Raw genomic sequence first — 24,901 nt, 5'->3', positions numbered from 1 at the left:
GGTGAATGGAGTGAGCAGAGAAAGAGCTGAAGGAAAACATTGTCTTCCTGATTTAACTTACGCCACACTTCATATTTGCACTGAAATTTGCCAATTCATATCATCAGAAGCCTATTTCTACATTAGGAGCCACTGCTGTGAAAGAAGGCTCAGCTCAGTGACTGTAAGGTGCCTGCAATTACGTGATCACAAAAGTTGTTACCCAAAGTCATACCTCTTACAGGCTTTAATGGCTTCAATGGTAAATCTCTGCATCTCCTGTGATAACACCAACATGACGAGTGTTTCCACGCACATAGCTCTGCTTATCCTAAAATGGCAAGTTTCCCAACAAAATGATGATTTTCGCTCTCCTGGTTCAGTGATCAGACTAGGGGAGAAGTTGTAGAAGTGGGCATGCCATTAGCAGAATAAAGTTCTAATGTATGTGACAATGGTATTCTGTGAAACTGTACTGAATGATGGCTTTTTCTTTTGTCAAAGAGAAGAGAGGCTCAAATCACTCCTTGACATGTTCCACTGAAATGCACTATGCGTTGGTGTGGCTTGACATGTGCTGATTAAGTGCTGCCCAAGTGCTGTGTGGTGGGAGAGAAGCAAAAGTGTAGTTAAGCCTCTGCAGGTGAAATTTAGAGTGGTGGTAAATTAAAGAGCTGCTACTGCACTCATGTTTGCTGTGCATTTTGATCAACTCTTAACTCAGTATTTTCCTATAAGGGCAGCCCGGCTGTTGTAGTTCTCCAGCTTGTTATTCCCCAAGCTGATGGTATACCTGCCACTGGGCCACAAAGTGCAGAGGATCCATACTGGCAGGGTGGAGATGTGTTACAGTAGCCCCACAAACAGCTGAGCAGGTTCATTCAGCTGTTGAGCATTTCAGTTGATGTAAACAAAAAAAAAAGTACAAGCTTGTGTGAAACAGAACAAAGAGGGCAAATCAGAAGAAGATGATTGTAATTAATCTGCATTTTTTTAAATGTGTATTTGTATATTATGCTAAGTTGGCTATAGCTGCTGACAATAAGCATTAGAGTTATAGGTGTTATTACTGCTTGTTTCAACTCCATTATACCAACCTAAAATGCACTGACAAATGTGTGTCAATTTGTCTCACAAACACCTCCTGTCAGTAGGCTGATGTAACACTGAACATAGGCCTTGCATGAAGGAACATGGCTGGACTTTGAGAGACTCTTTTTGCAGGACTGTGACAATGAATCTGTTACAAATTAGGTTGTAAATTTTATGGACTACATAGTCAGGTAGCGCTTAGTGGACTGTAACTTTTTTCAGGGCGAATTGTCCCTTTAACAATGTGCTAAAATAGATCAGAATAGCAGACCATCAATAGTCCTGTAATTAAAGGGGAGTCAGTGTGTTACAGTAACGTGCGAAACTAGATGTGGACTCAAACAAAAGCAAGAATTATTTTAACAAGCTGAAAAGTACAAAAACCAGGTGTCATGACTCCTGTTTGTGTTTGTCTTTGTATCTGGTTTTTGCTTTCTTGTATTTGATTCACGTCATTGTATTGTCTTGTGTTATGTTTTTTCCTTGTCTTGTGTGTCATGTGTTTGATTTTCCATGCCCTCATGTGTCCTTTAAGTTCTCCTGTGTTCTCCCCTCTGGCTCCCTCTGTCTGTTGTCTTGTTCCCTCCTGGTCTGTTCCTCTGTGCTCCTCCCCCTCATTATCTCACCTGGCTTCCTTCCTCCTCTCTCCTCACCTGTTCCTCGTCATGTCATTAGTGTCTGTGTATTTAGTCTCTGTGTTCCCCTCACTCCTGGTCTGGTCATTGTTTTCCGTTTGCTCCTGTCCCGTTTGGTATGTCTTGGTTTTGAGTTTTCCATGTCTGAGTTGAACTTTGATTTGTACTTTGTCTGGCTGTTTCTTTTGCTACTTTGCCTTTTGCCCTGTTTTGTCTGCTTTTGTTTTTGTAATCAGCTTTTTAATAAAGCTCGCCTTTTGTTCTCCTGATCTTGCCTCCGGTAACTGCGTTTGGGTCCACCTTCCCCTTCCATAGTTTTCCCTTTTTAACCCAACCCTGACACCAGGAGACTTAGGAAAAAAAATAAAATGAGTCAAGAGGACAAAAAAACAAGAAAAAGACAAAGTTCAAATCATAAGAGAAACACAAAATCAAAATCCCAACATACCAATGGGGGTGACGACTGGAGGAAACACTACAGAACATCATGAAGAGAAGAACAGAGGCAGAATACACAGGCACACTAACGAGGCGATCAGGAACAGGTGAGGTAACAAAGGGAAAAACACACAGGAGAAACTGAAAAAAGACACATGATGACATAACATCAAAAGAAATACACAATAAGAAGACACAGAATCATGACACACTGTTAACCTGCTCAATAACAAACTGCAAGGTTGTGTTAAAATAAATTCAATTTGAATGTGCATAAACACCAAAAAAATCGAAAAACCCAAAGCTTAGCTTTCCTTAATGCCTCAGAAGGAAATATTGGTTTTAGACTAATGATACATTTAATTACAAGTGTTAACATATTAATGATTAGTAAGAATTGGCGCTGTAAGTGTTTTAGAATGTGAAGAGGGTATAGTTGCTTTTTGGGTTTTTGCCTTTCCTTTATTGTGTTATGACTCAGTTCTGTGCATACAGAAGGTCAGCAAAGTGAAAAAGCCCAAAGTCCACACCAAAGGAAGTAATTCTCTACAACAGAAACACTGTTCCTGCTCTACCTGAAACACCTGGTTTGGTGTCCAGCATTTACTTCTGTAGTTTATGCATCTGTCAATCAATGGAAATATTTCATTGTCATTAATTGCATGATTGTCCATAGTTAACTCCTAAGTAATTGCAAACTAATACACACATATTTTATATGTTCTAAATGTACCTTAAAGGGATATTTTTCAAGTTTTTTTATTACTCTTATCATTATTGTAGTGGATAAATATGCTTGGCTAATGCACATGTATTATATAATATTCTCCAGAGTAACCTCAAAGGTACTGCATGCTCAAAAAAAAAAAAAAATGCTGCAAAGGTGGCTTGGTTTGTTTTGCCTGTGTATCAGCGTTAGAATCAGGCCTGAACATGTACAGCTGTACCGCAGCCGTGGTTACTAACTGTAGCAGCATTATTTTGGATCACACTACCTTACTTGGCATGACCCGCCCTACTCTTCCTCTGAGTAATGCAAATGTTCAACTCTCACCAGAGATTTAACAGAAGCGAGATGTCTCCATAGCTAAAATGAAACGTTCAAGACACGATGCAAAAAACAGGTTCTGTAGCAATGCACCACAAGAGAAGGAAAAAAAAAAGATAGAGAATGTGTCTTTTGAAAATTAACGTATGTAAACCTATTTTACAAAGACCCCAAAACAGAAGTATGAACCTAAAATAAGCTAAATATGGCCCCTTTAAATATTTATAATATAATTTTTCCTCTTCTTTTGGACATTGTGCACCTTTGGTTGCTGTAACTTAGGCTACTGTAGTTATTGTACCAAAGTGTAAAAATGTGTGTGGCCATTGTACTTTGCAGATTGATCATCAGACATGGTATTTCACTGTAAAATGTGTAAATGGACAATGTGAATTGTGCTATTTTAAAGAATAAGGAATAATTAATGAATTATTGTGTTTGTTTTAAAATCCATATGGATTAATCCCTGCTCTAGTTGGATTATGTTTTCACTTCTATATACAGAATTAACACCTTAGAATGAGTCATGGCTGGTTGAAGGTGGCTCGTGCAAGTTCCATATTTCAACTTCAAAACCTACAAGAAAGTTTACTTAAAGCTGCTGTAGTGATACATTTGTGTTACAGTGTGTTAAATAATTCTGTATTGCAACAGAGTGTTTCAGTAATCCATGTCTCTTCTTCCCCTGCTCATGCAGTAAAAGAGAACATGTTCTGGTATCTCTCCCCTTTTATCCAATCTAGACAGAACTCACCATACAGTGAAATAATCCTTTTTTGTCAAAAAACAGACCGGGTCGGAGAGGCAGAGGTTGAAATCTTAATCATGTTGTGCTTATATTTGGGCCAACAAAGGGGGGCTACTTGCTACAATACCTTCTCTTCACTTCCAAGCAATATTTTATGGGAAAACAGTCTCGAGAAATGTGAAGTGAGGTGAAGTCTGAATATACAAGTCTTGAGTTTTTTGCAGAAGATGGAGAATGATTTCACTGTCCTGGCATTGGTCAGGAGTTAGTTCCACCACTGAGGTGCCAAAACAGAGAAGAGTCGCGAAGTCCAGCACCATCATCTTGAATTGGATGTGGGCCGCAACAGGAAGCCAGTGGAGGTCACGGAGGAGGGTGGAGAATTTGGGTAGATCGAAAACGAGGCGCACTGCAACGTTCTGGATAGGCTGCAACGGTTAAGTCGCAGAGGCTGGAGGTCCAGCCTCAGTCAGCCTTCCAGTCCAGTGAAAACCATGTATCTCCAGCTGTGGTGATGTTGAATGTTTGTGATAAACTGAAGGATGAAGATTTCCTTTTGTTATGTTTCAATCCAAAAAAATTATATAATCCAAAAACCAAGTGCAAAATGCAAAAAATACAAAGTAACAACACAAAAGCTTAAAATAAAAGTACCAACCAAGAGCAAAGTATAAATCAATAATGACAGGAACAAACAGGAATGAAAAGTCAGGACCAAAAAAAACTGAAAATATACCACAGGGGAGACACTGGAAGGCTCAGGAAATAACATAGGTGAGTAACATAGGATGAACTGAGAACAACACCAGGGAGCTCATGGACTATATGTTCACCCAAGGGTGATTAGAAACAAGACACAGGTGGACAAAGAAAAAGGGCGGCAAATTACACAAAAGGAGGGACATTATGTTTCATCTATACATTTACAAAACGCTGCCCTAACTGCGCTAGGTGGGTTATACAAGAATACTAGCTTTCCAACCCTCTACACAAGACAATAGGTCCAAGTCTGCAAACTGTCTTTTAGCAAACTTTTACACCATAACAATACGTATGGATGTCTACAGGTCACAGTAATACATAATTAAATAAAATCATTTAAACTGTCAGTGTTGGTCTGTATTCCACCCTCCCTGAATGTAGGTGTTTAGTTTGTCAGATTAAGATTAGACTTCAGTTAACCAGTTCTTCATATGGTGGACAAAGCTTGAGGTTCAGGCTGTTTATTGTTGCCCCACATATCAAGTGTGCTGTAAAACTGATACAGAATAAAACACATATTTAAAATTACAAAGCATATTATATTAAATATACAGTGTAGGATAATGCTAAGACAAAAAAAAAATAGCTAGCATAACTGCTATGACCACATGTAAACAAGTGCCATTTATGCGCTAACTGAAATTAGCATTGCCACCTCGACAATAAAATGTAAACATAAACTATACATTTACTTCTAATGTTTATCTTCTTGAACAACTGCGCTCATGAGTATGAATACTTACAGAGCTGTTAACTTTCACTGCTGTGCTGCTTCACTGTTGCTTTGCACTGGCCAGCTACTGCAACTAGAAAGGTCAAAGTTGAAACACAAAATGCCTGCTGAGTTAAAACCTCTGCCACCACCAGGTTAGAAACATCACATGCTCTGTGAGGGAAGCACAGTCTGTCTTTACCAAACATTGGATTGGATTTTACTGACCTAAATGACAGTAATCATCATTATCATTAATACTTCTATTAGACTGCTCCAATGGTAATTTTAATTGTACGCTAATAAGTAATATGTTTTCATTCCTTGCAAGAAAACTGAAATCCACAAAATACAAATAAACGTTCAGTATTTGTATTCAATATATTTCCAATACTATACAGTCATGCTAATTGCAAATGCACTGGGAAAAAAAGTGGGCCGACGTCCATGCTATAGATATTCTGAAACGGCACTCAGTCTCCAACACTCTGACTGCTTAAGTGTGAATTAGCAACCTTTTATTTCTTCCTGCAGGCAGAGAACAGACAGAGCTGAACATGGCGGACTTGTACCTGAAGCAGTTTGAAAAAGAGTAAAAAAGGTTGGCCACTGAGCTGCAGATACATGAGGAAGAAACTGAAGCCAAAAAAAAAAAAACAGCAGAAAAATGAGAATTCTGTAGTATGTTAGTGATGTGGCCCCTAGAAGAGGCCTGGACTGTGCAGGAGCCTGAGATGACTGAGTAGGAATGACTGTACCAAGTAGAGAGCGGAGTGTTCAAATATTTCTGTGATAATTTAGAACTGGAGGAAGGAGGTCTGAGTCAGCTCAAAGTTCAAACAAGGTTTTAATCTTGTACAAGAGGAACATTCACAGAGCAGCATGCAGGTCTGTTACAAAGTGACTCAATGTCTTAGGAGAAAAGCATGGTATTTATCTGTCTCTGTTGGTGTGTTTTCACTCTGATAATTACTGATATATTCCCTCCTGCACTTAAGGAAATAGTTCCCAGAGAAGTAAGTGTTAACCTTCAGTGATTATTCAATACCTTACACAGGTCATAAAACAACCTTAACCGAGGTCACAGGTCACAGGTCATGTTAAACAGTTATATTGAACATTCCTGTATAAGACTTCAGTTCACATCTCTCTTCATGAAGCACAACACTTCCATCACAGGGAGCAGCAGGACATGCAGTGCTGTGTATTAGTCCACTGTAGCAATCACTGCAAGTTTTCTATCTCGGTGTACATCTGTATGTATGTGTTTCTGTTTTGTGTACCTTTCCGTCTTACGCGTGTGCCTGCAGTTGACCTTCAGCATCAGCAGCTGTCAGTGTTGGCTGCTGCCAGGTGGCAAACACTACTTCAGATCGTAAAATCCGATGAAGGAACACACAGGCAACTAAGGTAGAAAATCAGACAATCAATGAGGCGGAGAATCAGCTGACCTTTCCTTTTCCGTGCCTACCATCATTTGTCTGGCTTCTAATAGAAACGGCAGCATGGAAGATTAAACCGTGATATGTGGCCGGCCCTCATTCCAAAATATTACCGAGACGAACGTGCTGCTGAAGACGTCCGGTTGAATTGCGCTTGCGTGTGTTCCATCTGTGACTTCTTCCTTGGGAATCTTTATCAGACTTTTGAAAATTCAATTGAAGGCTAACATCCACAGTGCTGCCTTTTTAAGCCTTGCCTGACAGGAGAGTTTGTGGGTAGTTGTATACCCAAATATTGATTTATATTTCTGTGCCAGCAATGCCAGGACACTCAATGTTTGGCCTGTTAATTGTAATTGAATTTTTTTTTTTCTGTTGTTTTTGTCCAATTTAATCAACACCTTTGCCCCCCACACACAGGCACAGTTATACAGCTTCACTAGTAGCCACAAACAACTGGATACATGTGCACATATGATTTAATCATCATTGTATTTCCTTTCAGCATTTCAGATTCTTCATCTCCAACAGCAGAACGGAGCTATACAATATCACAGCTGATACTCACAGGAGACATTCGTTTTGGAGAGCGAGTGTATGATGACAGAGACGACCTGCTTGCAGGAGGAAGTTGGCCCACCTTGGATAATAGCAGCAGATTGAATCGCCATACTTGGTCAGCCCTTCAGCCATCTGCTGGTACCATGGGAGTCTGAGGTAGAGACACCCCACTGGAGCGGCCCCTGCCCAGGCCTGGCCTGGACTCTGTTCAGGTGGCTGCTGCATATGCTGTCATCCATGAGCCTGTGCCCAATTACACCTCATCTGATATGTTTATGGCTTGAAACAAAGCGCAGTTTGATTCGCAGTTGTAGAGTGTAGCAGTTTGAACGAAAGCACGAATGTGAAGGGAAATTGAGGGTGAAGGTTGATGTAGAAAGTTTGCTAGTAGGAGCAGCATGAGATTGGAATGACTCTGAGGTGATACGTGTGAGGCCTGTGAGGGGTCACATGTGACTACTGCTGTGCTTAGCAACGTATTTGTAGTTAGGTCTGAAGAGGTGAAACCATTCAGTATTTTCATCATAGCTGGGTGTTTACAAGTGTTGATGTCATGAATGCTACGTGTGGCTTGTTTTGGATGACATATTTTTTTTATATCTTGGTTGATAAAATGCCCAGTAGGTAACTATTTAACCATTTGATCATATCTTGAACTGTTTTGACTGACTCGCTTGTTTAATGTGTTTAGATACAAAAACCTGGATTTCAGAATGTTTCACAACTTAACTAGGACAAAACAGAAGTATATTTGGCTGAGGAAGAGAAGAACTAAATGTACTAGGACTGAACCCAAGCCAAGAACCAAGACTCATAGCCTAAAAGGCTCATGCATGGGGTGTCACGAAAACAGCATTTTATTACGCAAAGAACATCTCCACAGTGAGGCTTTTTCTCTCCCTGAGCAACACTGAGAGACTAATGCATGCTTAATACTATAGCAGTGCTGTTGTTAAATGCTCTCCTTTCTGGTCTCCCAAAGAATACAATAAACCAGCTGCAATGAATTTAACCTTCCCCTGCACGAATGCTGACTAAGACCAGAAAGGGAGCACACTCCGCCTACTTTAATGTTACACTGGTTATTAGCGGTCAGTTTTGGTGTACTGTCTTAAAACATTATGGTTTGTTTTAATAATAATAATAATAATAATAATGATAATGATAATACTACTACTACTACTAGTACTACTACTACTACTACTACTAATAATGATAATAATAATAATAATGATAATGATAATACTACAACTATTACTACTACTACTACTACTAATAATGATAATGATAATGATAATACTACTACTACTACTACTAATAATAATAATAAATGTAATAATAAATATATGTATATATATTTAAAATCTTTTAAATCTATTTTTACAGTATGTGTACGACTTTGTATCAATTGTATTATATTTTTGTAATATTACTACCCATTTTTTATTGCTGCTTTGATGTACATTAGTCTCTAAATCCTTTTATTGTTCATTGATATCCCATGCTGTTTTCAATCACATTTAAAGCAATTTCAGTTGCATTTTGCTTTGTTTGAATGGTGCATTATAAACAACTGAAACAAAGAAAATCATATAAAATTGTACCAAGAGGCAGGTTTCTTCAATCAGCGTTGACAGTGAAGTGTTAAATACACAATTCATTTCATTGTATTCATCAAATTTGCACTCTGTGACCACTGTCTGTTAATCTAGTGGTTATTTAAGATCATTTACACCGCAGGAAATGACATACAAGACAAGGCCTAAATGTTGAAATAAAAGTTGATATAGTTGGTTATTCCTGCAGAGTATTTCCACACCTGGGGCCAAATGTATACCATGCGAACACATGAAAAATTTATTCATGACACTTTGCACACAGGTTTCAAAATGTATAAAAATCCATAGAGCATGAGAATGTGTGTCCTGGAACACATCTGTAACACCATGCATGCCATGCATGCAGTCTTTTCAGTCTGATTATTGTGATGTTGAGAGTTGGCAAAAATGATACAAATGTGAATTAGGGTGACATTGTCTTTAGACTATTATTTTTTGTCTAAATTGTGTCAGGATTACATCTATAGTTTAAAAACCCTTCACTATGATCAAACAGTGCTGCAGTAGTCGTTGCCTTTGTTTTTACTGTATTCTGTAGATGGTTGTCAGTCTGCATTATGATAATTATAGTGATAATGCTCTACATGTAAATAAACAATTAAACATGAACCTAATATACATACAAGTTATTTTCCTGATATTGGGGAGTAAGAATCCTTTTGGAGAAACCAGCACTATATAAGGGTTGTAGCAACATCATACATTAGCTGCTTTGGCGCTGTGAGAGGACATTGCCAAGACTGTACTGATGTTCTGGCCCATGATGATGATCACTCATTGAGCAGGGAGAGTGCAGGGATCCTCTGTCCTCCTACAGTAGCTTGCACACTCTGTGTGCATAGATGCATCTCTTGGCTTCTTGCTTAAAATCAACCACTTTTTTATTAACTCCTCCAAAATCTGAGGCTCTGAACTTGAGGCGCTCACCGCTTCTGTCACATTCTGCCTTTTCACGTTATCAGTTTTGTTGTTAAAGCCAGAACTGAAGCCTCCAAATAGAACTCTTTTTCGTCTATCAGACTGATCAATCATTACTTCAAGTTCACGGTCCAAAAAAATGTACACTTCTTGTTCTTCAACTGCTTCTTTGCTTCTAACATTTCTCCTCAACACTAAACTAAATGCTTGCCTTTGATACGCAGACCAGATCATTTGGGGTGTGTTGAGAGTCATTTAATATGCGATGGTCAGACAGCTTGTGCTTAAAATTTCAGGATGATTGAGATATATGAGGAAAAGACTCATGGGAACAGATGAACATGGGGTTTTGTACGTCTGACGAAAACACTTTGCATGCATGTTTCCTGTTTTGTGCGTACACATAATTGCCAAACTTGAATATACAGAGTTTGAGACATTTAGCCCCAGATGACCAGCAACATCTATTACACATAGTGAAAGGTTACTAAACTTTCAAAATCCTTCAAAATACAGGAACAAAAAGACCTGAGACAAACAACTTGTCAAAGTGAAACTCTCACCAAAATGCAACCTTGGCTTTTATTGTGAATGTATTTGAGTCAAACCGTCATGTAAAAGCATAATTACAAAAAGAGGCACTTTTAGGATTTACTGTATTTTCGTTTTTTGGGTCAATCTCATTTTCAGTGCAACATGAAACACTGATTGTAGTATCACCAGGGTCTCTACACATGAACACGAGCATTGAGAACGTTGTTTGTGTACACAGAGTTTACTAAAAAGAATGTTTTTGAACAACTCACCTTAGCAGATGTTTCCTCCACTCACCACCGTCCTGCCAGGGAGAAGTGGTGATCTCCAAATGCGACTTAACATGGAGGTGAGTTAAGGCGGAACGCTCCTAAATCTTAATTCCATATAAATGCACGGATATTTGTTGTTTTGTCATTAGCGAAAAACAATAGTGACCTTGAAGTTGATAAAGGAGCCTCATATAAGAAACAATACTAAAATCAAAAGCCGGAAAAGTCACGTTAGGTATTGCATGGATAGTTGTTGCCGGAAGACAGTAGCAGTCCATCTTTACTCTCCCCCAGATTACGTCACATTCGGAGATCGACACTTCTCGGCTGCCATGATGGCGGCTAGCAGAACAAGCTGCTGCTGAGGTGAGCTGTTCAAAAATGTTTTTAGCAAACTCTGTGTACAAAACAGTGTTCTCAATTAGCCCCAAGCACTCCCATTGTTTTTCATTGAGTATGAATGTATGGTTGACATTTTTGGTTTCTGTCTAACTAGAACTAGATGGACTCAACATTTGGCATAGTTATTTTGTTATAAGTCACCAAATACCTCTTAGCGTCACTAACTTTGCGGCAAGTTATTATGGTAATTTGATTTTGACTGCAAAGGACCAAAACCAACATATTTTCCTTTCACAATTTGATTTTCTTTTGTCTGACTCACTGTAATATATGTAGAACGGGGGCACCACCTGCCATTGGCTGACTGTTACAGTCAGCGTTCTCCTTCAAAATGTTTTTCAAAATGTGCTTCTTTAACACTTACCTGGTAGCAGTACAACAGTACTAACATTAACAAAGCTAGCAGCTGCTACTTCACCTTCAGCATGGACTGCAGGTACTGCTTTGACGTCACATTGAAACCATCATAACCAACTGTGAAGTCACAGTGGAAATATAAAAAAAAATGTGATGTCACAGTAGATCAAACAGTGCAGTTTTGATGTCACACTAAGGCAATTATAACCAACTGTGATGTCACAGGGGATCAGACAGTGTGGCGTTGATGTCACAGTGGAACAATTATAACCGACTGTGATGTCACAGTGGATCAAACAGTGCAGTTTTGATGTCACACTGGAGCAATTATAACCAACTGTGATGTCACAGTGGATCAAACAGTGCAGCTTTTATGTCACAGTGTAACAATCATAATAAACTGTGATGTCACAGTGGAATAATCATAACCAACTTTGATGTCACAGTGGATCAAACAGTGCAGCTTAGATGTCACAGTGGAACAAATCTAAGCACCTGTGATGTCACAGAGGATCAAACAGTGCAGTTTTTATGCCACAGTGTAACAATCATAATAAACTATGATGTCACAGTGCAACAATCATAATAAACAGTGATGTCTCAGTGCAGCCATCATAACCAACTATGATGTCACAGTAGATCAAACAATGCAGCTTTGATTTCATAGTTGAACAATCTTTAGTGAGAAGCAGAAGAGCAGGATGCTGAGCTGAGGAGATGAAAAAAGCTGAAAGGTGGATGATTTGTCTCACAAGGTTTACCTAAAGCAGCACTTAACTTTAATAATGGAGCACAACAATCCTACATAAAACTCCAGCGTGGTGCTGATCTCACTTCCTCCGGTCCTCCCTTTGTCAGTCTGAGGAGATACAATGCAATGTGGTGTGGCTGAGTATGTGTAGCAAGCTGTAGGCGTACACTCAAATTCTTGCCCATGTAGAAAACATCAGACAATTTCTTGCGTGCACAAAATCTGATTAAGCTGGACAAGCTGTATTAAGAATGTGTATCCTGAGGTTTCTTCCATTTTTCCCTCATTTAAGTATGGCAGAGCTTTTCTTTATCTTAAACTGACGGTCTAAAGACAAAAGGTATCATATGTTGCGCAGACTGTAAAGTCCCTTGAGGCAACTCTGTGACTTGTGATATTTAAATAAACTTTACTGATATACTGATACCTTGTTACTCATATATAAACAGTCACTTTGCAATGGCCTGATGTTATCATATCTCTAATAATAATCATCCCGTACATCTGTCCTCAAAACATTACCACACTGTGCTCAGACTGAATCATTTGACAGTTAAAACTTATACTAAATCAATTGAGAGCCCATTTAGCTGTAGATCACTGATATGCTGGCCCCACACTCTGCTTTTGAATTAATAAACCCCCCAGAAACATTTCTAGTGGCTCATGACGTTAAATGTTAAACAATGACTGTTGAGACAGCCACTCTGGCTAGGCCATGCTAATGATGTCCGTATTGATTGCTCTAACTCACTTAAGCACTTCTGCAGGTCTTTAATGGAGAGAATGAGAGAGAGAGAGAGAGAGAGAGAGAGAGAGAGAGAGAGAGAGAGAGAGAGATAGCCCTTAGCTGCTGGTGTCATTTTGAAGGTTTTGAGGAGCAGTGTGAGTTTACGGGTCAGGTCAAGTTAGATGGTTTCTACTTAGAAAATACAGCCTCATTCAGGTCACTAAGACAGCGTGAAATCAGCACTGTATTCTTTTTTTTCTTCGTTTCAGTGAAAAAATTATAATTTAGTAGCTGCTCCTGTGGAAATACACCGCTGTGCTATTAGTGTACAAATCATCAGCTGAGGAGGAGCAGCTGAGAGTTCTGAGTTGTTAAATCGCTGTCCACTCTAATCAGAGGCTGACTCCAGGCTCCTGCCTCGGCTGCTGACCACCAGGTTGAAATACTACTTGGTCTTGCGAGTTTTACAGTCCTTTGATAAGCGCATATTCGCTGCACACTCTTGTAGCCATGCCTACATCCTTAATCACCTGGCAGAAAATCTTTGAGGGCTTAAAGCAGCAATTACAGTAAAGTCAATCGATAATGATTGGTTTTAGAGGAGACCAAATGACTTTTAATGGATTTTAAAAGGTGGCATAAATAATGCAGAGGCTTAGGTGTATAATTACAGCTGACTGCCAGCTGCTGTTTAACCAAATGTATGTAAAGAGAGACACTCCCCTCCTCTTCTTTCTTCAAGCACATAAAAAAAGAAGTTGAGCTCAGTCTGAAGGTTGACCTCTCTTATGCAGCACAGTGGCTGACCGAAACCAAACTGTCACTGCAAATTAATGGCATCCAAAAGCCATGGCTTCCATTTCAGAGTGCTTCTTCTCTGGACGCCGCATGCAGACTGGGGCCCTGTCTCCATTACTGTGCCACAGAGGTTTGGTGCACCTGATCCAGCCATGCTTATGTCGGGACGTTCACCCCGAGGTGTCCCTTCAGCCGAGCGCTCCCTCAGCATGGCTCTGGCAGACAATACTTACATTCACTTGAATCTGTTGTGTGTGCAACGCACTGGATACTGATTCCACTCATGGTGTTGAAGTGTCTAGACAGCTTTGTTGGCACAGCTGAGACCATTTGAAGTGAGAGGTGTGAAATAGCAAAGAGATCACACATAAATATTTGTTTATTTTCACTCTGTCTTGAATTACATAAGATGCATTTCAGTTATGCTCCTTGTGACGGCTTGTTTTGTCTTCAGTCCTCCCCCATCAGAAGGGCTCATGAAGCGTATCGCCTGAAAGACATTTTACCTTCTACTTCTTCTTCATTCTTCTCTTCTCTTGATGATGTGGGAGCCGTAAGCCATTAGATTCAATCGGTAGTATGCAGAATATTACACCTCCATAATCCCATCTCAACGTAGGACAGGATCTCCATGTAGATGACATGTCACAATCAGCTTGCCAGGGTTAGAAGGTGAAGAAGTGAATAGCACGAAGATTAATATTGCTGTCTGTAAACTATAGGGACTATAGGAATTTTTCATATGCAATTAGATTACATAATTACATTGAACTGCGTTTAGAGTAATAGGACAGGACTCTTCACAGCTGTGATCAGGGCCGCTGGAATTAATTTTGAACAGGGGGTGCTGTGAAAAAGAAAAAAAAAAAAAAAGATTTTTGGACAAAAAACCTGAGCCTGTTGGCCTATTTAAAATACACATTAAAAATAAATAAATAGATTGAGATTCACTACTTTATTGTCATATAAACGTCAATGCACACAGCCAGGGTCTGTAACACACAGACATCATCAGTTCTCAGATGAATATATGCGCTATTAATTAAACTTTTCAATAACGCTATAACAATGCAATAGATTTGGAACCTGAGTCACTGCACCATCTATGTCTATGTCACACACAACTCTATTAGCTCCAAAATCCTTTTATGCACACCTCAAGGAAATAATCTCTGACTATTTAAGCACGTTATTAAACATCTCTCCGCATCCATTACCCAAAGAACACATGCACAAAATAACACTAACCTTTATACGGAAACCACAAGAAAATAATCTCCGACTATTTAAATGTTATTTAACAGTTCTGCACATCCATTATGCACAGGACACGCGATCAAAATAACACTCTCCACCTCCATCCCCACCACCTTAGAAACATACTATAGTGTGACGTTAAACTGCATGAATAGATATGAAAGTGCACAGCAGCATGGTCTTACTTTGAGCTGCAGGCAGGGTGTCCTGGTTACAGGTGTCCAAATGCCAAGGTGCACTCTGGGGTCATGGAGACAAAGCCTCTCATGAGGGGCGGATAAGTGAGCATCTATGGGGACGTCATCCAATGCAGCCAACTTTTGTACTAACTCGCTGTGCAACTCTGATCTCTCATGCTCGTTATACTTTTCAGTGGCTTTATGCCAATTTGAAAAGCCGGCATTCACAAAGGGGTTGTCTTTCTTAAATTTGTCTCTAGGTATGACTTGTTTTTCCGACAGCTTTCGGGCAAGCAAAACACAAAATATGATCAGCCTCTTCCATATAATGCAGCTACTGCCATCTAGCAAACCAAGCTGGTGCCACAGAACGGGAGAATGTTTCATTACCACAATGCCATGCAGGAACTCTGAAACTGGATGTTGGCTGGGAGGGCTTGTTTAATCCAGTCATGCTAGGTTGGGACACGGGTGCTGGGGATGGACAGTCTCCTCACTCCGGCTGCTCTCTGTTGTCGTGGTTGCGGTACTAGTGTTCTTCTTCACTGGTGGTGGTTTTCCAAAAAAATCCAAAATGCGTTTCCTCTTCATTTCTGTCATGACTCTGGATTCATGTCTCGGTATTTGTGTTGTTGTGTGTCTTGTGTCTCATGTTTTCATCTTCCATGCCCTCTTGTGTCATGTGTCCTTTAAGTTCTCCTGTGTATTTTCCTAGTTGGAATCTGTCTCCCTCTGTCCTCTGTGCTCCTCCCTCTTGTTACCTCACCTGGGCTCCTCCCTCCTCTCTCCTCACCTGTTCCTTGTCTGGTCATTAGTCTCTCTTCGTGGTATGTTTTGGTTTAGAGTTTTTCATGTTTGAATTGTACTTTGCCTTTTTCTTTGCACTTTGCTGAACTGTTTTATTTTGCTACTTTGTCCTGCTGTTGTTTTTGGTTGCTACTTTGCCTTTTGTCCCTGTTTTGTCTTCTTTTGTTTTTTTGTACTCAACTTTATAACTTTAACCCAAACCTGACAGTTTCTGTCATTAGACTATGTAAATTTACTAGTCTACTGCTGCCATGGATGTATGCTGCATGGAGTGAGCGGGAAACCAATTTACTCAGCGACCTAAAAGTGATATCAGTGAGCACATGGTTTGAGCTCCACCATTTTTTTTTTCTTTTTTCTTTTTCTCTCCTCTCAAAGAATCATGTGGCGATCCACCATCTTGGACTTCAGTCCACCCCTTGTCGGCCTTGTTGTAGTTCCCTGTGGTCAGCCACATTGTAATTTTTCTTTTTCCATTCCATGCCCCCGTTTGATACTTTGATACCACACACCTGTTTATAGTATGTTTTAGTAAGATTTTGTGTATTTGTTTGTGTTTAAATAAAAGGCCTTGAACCTAGATCCTGTCTATTCAATATTGTACATGCCTAAATGTTGCCAACCTCTCCTCTGGATTCTTCTGGATACAGAGTTTTACTAGCTGACAGGATATTTTGGTTATAGTTAAGTAAATTAGTCAGCTTTCCAGATTCACAGTATTAAGTATACTAATTTCTAAGACTGAATCAATGAACTGGCTATCATGTCCCTTCTTCAATAGTGGTGCTCCTGAGACTATCTAATGTAAATCGGATCTTATTAATATTAACTACTTTTCTTAAGGTCTCCATCAGCACCTAGCAGCAGTATTGACTTCTGCAATACCAGGCAATGAAGCTGCCTGTCAGCAGGCTTGCTATAATGCCATGGTGGAAGTCCCTAGGGATTTGGAATCTCAGGCCATATTTCTTTAGCCCCCCGAGACATCAGAGGTGCTATTGTGCTTTTTGATGATCCTCATAGATGTTAACTACCAAGTATTTGAATTGGTTGTAGCATAAATTAAACCAATCTGTCTTTACCTGTGCAGTCGGTATCTGCTGGAACCTCTGCCTGATCTGTGAAGGAACTTCACTGATATTCAACCCTGATGACCTCAGGACACAGGTCAGCAACATTTTGATTCCGATCAATCGAGCATGGGATGCAGGTGAGTGGAATATGTCTCTAGTGAGGAAAATATTACCGACATTACTTATAGCGATCCTCAGGCAGCAGCAATGTTTTGTGTATTTCCCTTCTTCCCTCCTTAGTGCATAGACTTAATTGTGTCACAGTTGTGAGGTTAAACTAGGACCAAACACTGAAACAGAGGAAATGGATAGAAACAATTTATTGATTGTTTTTTTTCAGGTGAAAAGGAAGCAGGTGGTAGCTTAGGAGATTGGCAAGGCTGGTGGTGCAGCTGGTGCTCACAGCACTAGGCAGCAGAGGTAGCGGCTGAGGCACTGGTGATTGGCAATGAAGGTGGAGCCACTGGTAAGCCATGCCCAGCCTCTGAAAAAACACCTGAAGCACACACATGCAAAAACACTGAAAAAAAAACCAAAAACACCACAGTAAGTCCGTGATTACCACACATCGACAAAAACCCTGAATAGCTGGCAGTATTGGTTAGTGTTTCATATTAATTCATGTTCTGTGTTCGTCTACCATCAAAAAATTACACACAGTCAAAATAGTTTGGTGTGAAGGAGCAGCCCTCCAGATAAATCTTGAGATCCTTCAGAAGAATATCAGAAGATCTCTACAATCAGCATAGTTTCAAGGTGGCCACTCAAGATTAGTATTTGAGAACCCCCTTTTTCATACTGCCTCTTCAAGACGGGAATATCACGCCGTTATTCTGCCATAACGTAATTACAGCGGAGGGATGGGGGACATTTGCTGTCCCTCTGATAATGAATATACAATGTCCTCACTTCATTGTATCCTATTAAACATTTGTGTCTTAGAGGCTTGTCCAAAAATGTGGTCCGTTAGACTCAAGGATGAACTGGTTTGATTTTCGTAGGCAAAATGGACATTTGTCTCAAATTTGATGAAAGGCCTTCAAGACATTCCTGAGATATCATGTTCACAAGAATGGGATGGAAAACATACAATGGATTTGATGGCTATGTGTACCATGAAGGTAATGCTTGTTTCAAAAACGTACATGGAATAAGTCACTTTACAGTCCCTTTTGCACTGCACACTAACTTTTAGCTTGTTGTTTTGTTTGCATTCACCTTTCAGTATTTGGCATTCGCCAGGCCCGTTTGCAACTTTTTATCAGACACATTCTTGATTGAAAGTAGCTAAGTAAGCGAGACGGTGTGAGGACAACACAACAGCCGGCTTTTGTCAGTTTGGTGTGTCTGAAAACACTAGCACAAAGATTTGTGGGCCATGCAGACCAAGAGCTGATTTAAATTTCAAATCTCATTTGGCCAGTGCACAAACTTAACTGATGCCATTATGTCGGCTCACACTAACACGCTATGGAACACTAGCTGAAGGCATTCAGTGGCCTTCAGGTTGACGGATTGTTTCTAGTACTCTGGGGTGTTTGAAGTGATGAACAGTTACACACATCCCTTTGTCCTCTTTTGACTCCCGAGGGTGTTTTCAACTTGATTACCCAGGGCATTATGCTATAACACTCCCTTGCAGGAAAAACTCTTTCAGTAAGTCTACCTTCATTTCTGAATTTTCTTACCCTCCACGATTCCTGATTGACATGTTTCTGCCTCACCCTGCTTCCCCTTCTTCTTCCTGCCCTCTGCTCTCCCTCCTCATCAATCCCTCCATTACCCTTCTTGTTGCATCTCTTGTCCCTTTCACAGAGGTGGCAGTGGTGGGGAAATGGGGATATTAAGGGAGGTTTGCATGTGTGTGTGCTGACAGTAAAATGTGTCTGTTTCTCCACCTGTTCTTAATGCCACGGGAGACTCCATTGGCTTATTTCCAAAAGTGAAAGTCTCAATACTAAAATGAAAAGCAACACAACAGCTGACTGCAGTGTCTTTGTTTCTATAGCACTCTGATCCCACCCGCAGGAGTGCAGTTTTGATTTTCATCCTCTGTTTCCATCTGAGGCTCAGGAAAAGTTTTGTCTGCTCAGTGAAAAGTAACTGAGGAGGAATCAAGTCAATGGGGCCACCGGCAGTGTAGATCAAATGTAGATCACTGTCTCTTTTGAGCACATTGATTGAAAGCTATTATAACACATTCATTTCTTTTAGTGTAATTCCACCTCTGTTAAATTAGTCATGCACTTCAGATGTAGACCTTTGACATTATTACAGCTGCAGGGCCTGAATGCTAATGCTCACATCAAAAAGCTCAACAAGAACCTTGGAAAAAGAAACTCATCCTGGAGATTTTCTGAGGATCTGTCAAATTCAACAGAGGTGCGAGTTTGGATTATCTTTTGCACCTTTAACTTTAGTCAGTAATAAGCTTCTATATGTCTGATTGATTGTTGACAGTCTAACCTCCATGTTTTCCTGTTATCCAACATTTTCTTCATTTTCAAACGAAGGTCATCAATTGGCATTGGTCACGCTTGTTGAGCCACCCATGACAATCAGAAAATCAATGAAATCTATTAAGAATATTCAAACAGCAATTGGCTGATATGAGCAGGCATATTTGTAAGAAGATGCGTTCAGATATGGATCTGATGTTGTCCATGAAATCCACACGGATTAGACCATGAAATTAAATCATTTAACGATACTGCGAGCTCGCTGTGTTTATCCTGATAACGGGTGCAAATTGACATTTTAAAATACATCAGCCGTGAAAATCATGGATCAAGATTGCATCTTGCTCTCTGTGGAGCATGTATCCTCAACACAGAACTCATTTTAATGCCTGCTTTAGAAAGGGGATGAAGAAACATAGAGAAAAAGGAATTGTGTTTAATATTAAGACACTTGATGTAACTCTACTGTAATTTTATCATGTATGTAATAATTTCCTCTTAATTCTTCTCTCTAAAAATCAATGGTTTGGTTTATTTCTGACTCATTGGTCCTTAGTTTCTCAGTCCACAAGTGTGTGTGTGTTGCATTACTTCTGATCGTTGTGATGATGTGCGATGAGCGAACGCAGCTTGAAGCCAATTCTCATGTAAAGTGGACGAGGCAGGAGGTGTTGAGCAGAAGGCTGACAAGTCTGCAGTAAAAATGTATGCAAATGAGGCCACAGGTTATTACATCTGCCGGTGAGTGTTCAGGTGTGAGTATGTGGGTGTGTTTGTGATCCTTCCTCTGTGATCATGTTTATGAGCCCGCTGTGCAAGCACAGCTGTAATGAGAGTTGATCAGGCGTGGCACATTGTGGCGCTGCTGCATGGTCTTTCTGTTGGCCTCTCTAGCCTCTCCGGAACCTCCAGATTCACCCTGTCTGTCCTTTCTGACTTCAAAGAATAGTCAGACACTCAGTGGGGTTTGAATCATGCTGTATCATATGTACATTAGTTTATGAACATCTTTTCTTTAATTTGAGCCTTTAAAATGACATTATGTAGAAAGTGGACTTTTGTTGGTGCCCCTAGAGTTTCTGAATGCAATATGTCTTTTGTAAAATAAAAAAATCCCAGGTCTGTGACAATTTGTCGTATTCATTATATAATAACAATGTTTTGTCTTGAAAAATTGTATATTTAAGTGAACATTACTGAGCTTACATAGTGCAGAAACAGGTGATGGGGCGGAGTGGCTTTGACAGTAGCCCTTTTCACACAGAGATGCCGCATTATCGCCACAGCAGCGGTTCGCCAATTATCCACCATTGTTTGTTCACACAGAGCCAAGCAACTGCGGAGTAAAGATTAACCCATGCGTAATTCACACAGAAAACAATCTGTGATGTGACATTGGTGTGTTTTCAAGGTGTTTCCCCGATGTCCTCCTGTCAATCTAAACCTGCTGACGGTTTATAATCATATGGATGCTGTTATAATGTGTTGTGATTGAGATCCTGACCCACCAAACATCCTGGAAAGTGTCAAAGTTACTGTCATGGCCTCTGAATGCCATACTGTACGGTAAAGCCGGCTTAACACTGACCCTAGTTACTGAAGCAGTCCGATGTGAAGTGGTTAGCAAACACAAACAAAATGATAAGAAGCGTAGCTGGCACGTTGTCCCTAAAAAGGAAACAAGACCACCACTGTTGTCTGTAGCTGGGACAGAATATAGGCACTTATGTTGACTTTTACCACAAACCACAGAGTAATTTGTGCGTTTAACTCTGAGCGACGACATTGCGAAACACTGCTATCTCACCGCTGGACACACTGAACTTCACCTCGGGGATGAACGCCTCCCTCTTGGATATCTCCTATCATCAGAGGAGGCCAACCTCTGAAAATGACTCCTTTCATTACGTAACAAAAAGAGCTGAATCTGAACAGCCTGTAGGAGCGCTGTTTTATCGGTGTGTGGGCTGCAGAGACCATGCAGGAATCATTTGCTTTCCTCTTTCTGGAAGTTGGTAGGCTCAGGGAGAACCAGTATATAGATGTAGAGACTGGAGAAAACGTGTTTTTCATAATATGGGACCTTTAAAACTAGGCACTTAGTCGAATACTTTTCATTAAGATTCATGCCTTATTTCCTGAGAAATTAACAAAAGTGTCAAAGGGCACCCAATCTCACGATGTTTCGAAAAGTGTTAGAGCATGGCATGCTAGTCCTGGATAATCTTAGCATGACATTAACTGATATTAGCTTGCGGTCTGAAATGGGCAAATCTGAGGCACAACAGTTTCAGGGGGGTTACACCAAAGCAGCAGATAAAGTCAAGGGAGTGTCCTTTGGAGTGTGTTGGAAAGTCAGTATGTTGCCATAGTCCGAAGCTGTCAAGCCATGAGGTGAAATCCTTTGTAAAAACATTGTTGATGCTATCCCAGGGGATATTAAAATCACCTAGCAATATTACATTTGGGGACACAGAACATAGGGTTTTTAGGAAGGCAGAGAATTCCTGTAGGAAGGCATTATTCAGCTTGTGTGGTCGATAGATAGTGGCCAGAATAGTGGGAATTGGACCCTTGATTTGTAGAGCAATGGACTCAAATGAGGGGTATACAGGCACTATCATGGAGAACACTTTCCATATTTGATCGTATATTATCGCCAGGCCACCCCCTCTGCCAGAGATACAGGGTTGTGATGAGTAGACAAATCCAGGAGGAATAGTTTTATTAAGGTGTGAAAAGTCATTAGGCTGCTGCCATGTCTCAGTCAGGCAAGAGAAATCAAACTTTCGGTCATTCAGTAGATGAAAGAGCAGAGGTCCCTTGTTGGTCAGTGAGCTGATGTTAAATAACCCGAAGGTTAAACTGCTGGCGTGAGGTTTGGTGTTAGCTCAACTGGTTGGTGACAGTTCCTGGGTTGGTTCCCAGGGGGAGCTTGTGAGAGACATCGTATACCGTGTGTTGCATGAGTAGGTGGAGAGGAAGAGGGCTCCAGGTGGGGGCATGGCCGGTTAGTTGTCAATCACGCGGAGCAGCGGTCTGGGTAGCATGCTGTGTGTTAGCTGCTAATACTGTGCTACCAGGACTGTTCGGGTGAAGTCCATCTGTACGGAAAAGGGAAGGACGGTTCCAGAACAGGTTGAAGTTGTGAATTTTCTTAGTGATTGAATCTCCTATGATGAGTGTGGTCGGAGCAAAGAGAGGGCGAGGAGACGATGGCTGTAGTTTTTCAGTACAGGAATGCTGTGGCCGTGCAGTAGCTACATCCCTTGGGATGGTATCAATAGCTGGCTTGGTGTTAGAAAGAGCACCAGAGCACTGCAATACAGCATCCCTCAGTATCTGGCACCGCGAGGAGGAGGTTTAGGACCAGGAGCCGCTGGTTCAGGCCCAGGCGAGGTGGAGCTGCGGGCGTTGCAGTCAGGCAAAGTGGAGCTGAGGGCATCGTTGTCAGGTGAGCGCCGCGGGGGTCATCCGGATGAGCCATGTTGTCAGCCGACAAGGATGCAGAGCAGTTTGAGACGTTCAGGCCTGGTGGAGAAACAGACCCATCAGGGTCTGTCTTTCAACCACAGGCCAAGACCGCCATACAAGGCTTCATACAAGGCAGCTGCTACGTTGGATAGCAGTGACTCTTTCTTCTGGAGTTCATCAGAGATCTTTGTGTTGGCTTGCTGTAGGAGCTCACATTGCACGCAGGGCATGGTTAGCAATGTTGTTGTGGTTAGCTTAGCTGTGGCGCTAACAAGCAGTAGCTCAGATCATTTTCCAAAAAGGACTGTATTTCTGCGCTATTATGTGAATGGCAATCTTAGCAAGACAAACTGTTAAAGAACAAACAGTTAAAGAATGTCAATTGTACTGGCTGGAGACAGAGTAGAACGAGGAGCTTGGGACCAAATTCAGGCTCTGCAGTTCTCACTCATACAGCAATTAAATGTACTTTAATGTGTGCTAATATTATTATTATTATTATTATTTAAGAATACATCAAAGACATAACTAAACTGTAGGAAGGTAGGCACATTTGTTCAAATTTTACTGTCACATTCTAATAAATGTGGTAAAGAAAGACTGGAACTAACTCAGCAGAGTTAAGAATAATCCACTCAGAGCAATAATCCACTGCCACAATAGTTCATATTAATCCACAATAGGCCTAATATGTATTTGTGTTGTTTAGCACACTTTACATTAGAGACCTATAAACTGAGGATATACTGAAATTGATAAATTAATCAAAAAAATGTAAAGTAATGTTACGTGACGAATATTTAACAGCATAGGAGGTCTATGGCGGAATAGCAGCTCCCACTGGATGAGGATACAGCAGACATGACAGACATCTGACTAACAACACACCCTCCCTCACAAATGTAATGCCAATGTGCTGGACCGGTTATAATTCACCAAATCATGTGTCATTTCAGTCAATCAGTCTTATGGCATTCTGGGTGACATATACATTTTATTTTAGCCCTTTCCTAAAGCAAACACTTAAGGTAGCTAAAGCTCTCCCTCCAACCCCACATCATGAAAAAAACAAACCTTATCTTTATCCTGTGAGCATTTTTCTTCATCTATTTTCTTTTTTCTCTTTTCTGAATGAGATGGATATGTTTCCAACATCATTCTCCTCACTAACACAGATGACTGGTGGTACTTGCTCAGCTCAACTCAACTTGCCTGCTTGCGGCACAGTAGAGACGCTGGCCGCGAGGCTCTCGCTGGGTGATGATTTTCTTTGACCTATCAGCCGGCGTATTGCCTTGGCTAGCTTGGAACCTCAGCGAAGGTGCTACGAAAAAAATGGTAAAAAAGGAAAAAAAAAAAAAAAGGTGAGTCCAGTTGAGTCGAGCCAGCACGATGCAGTGCAAAAGCAAGGGTCACTCCTTGCAACTTGAGGGGGGCCCCTAGTGGTGCGGGGGCCCCATGCACCCGCATAGTCTGCATAAAGCAAGAAACAGTTCTGGTAAAGGGTGAGCATCAAAAAGAGCATGAGAGAGCACATCTCCTAGCAACACCAGCTCTAAAATCAGAGTCAGCAGCTGCAAAAGGAGACACCCACCCTGAGGGTAAAAGCTTAGATGTTTTCTTTTTCCCTCCATAGTATGTCCAAAAACAGTGGTATACTCTTATTCACAACTGTTGCGGTATCATTGTAATTCATATTTCCTCACATGAAATGTGATAGAAACTCTTATTTTGTTGAAACTAAAATCATAACTCTGTATAATCTTTGATGATCCACAAATTGGGCAGAAAATAACTTTTCAGTACAAAATGTGGGGGAAATGGAGCATATAAGGGCAAGGAGATAGTCAGAAA

General features: G+C 40.6%; 1 long non-coding RNA gene across 1 annotated transcript; it reads right to left on the bottom strand.

Annotated features, from left to right (window-relative positions):
* Positions 1–14,181: 14,181 nt before the first annotated feature.
* LOC119027862 lies at positions 14,182–15,784 on the bottom strand. Its single transcript, XR_005077494.1, has 3 exons — positions 15,625–15,784; positions 14,564–14,645; positions 14,182–14,453 (listed from the first exon to the last, which is right to left on the bottom strand). It is a non-coding gene; the product is annotated as an uncharacterized LOC119027862 (long non-coding RNA).
* Between the last annotated feature and the right edge of the window lie 9,117 nt (positions 15,785–24,901).

Source organism: Acanthopagrus latus, chromosome 1 (genome assembly GCF_904848185.1).
Source record: "Acanthopagrus latus isolate v.2019 chromosome 1, fAcaLat1.1, whole genome shotgun sequence".
Taxonomy (NCBI): domain Eukaryota; kingdom Metazoa; phylum Chordata; class Actinopteri; order Spariformes; family Sparidae; genus Acanthopagrus; species Acanthopagrus latus.
The sequence above is the reverse complement of the archived record's forward strand: the minus strand, read 5'-3'. Positions and strand labels throughout refer to the sequence as shown.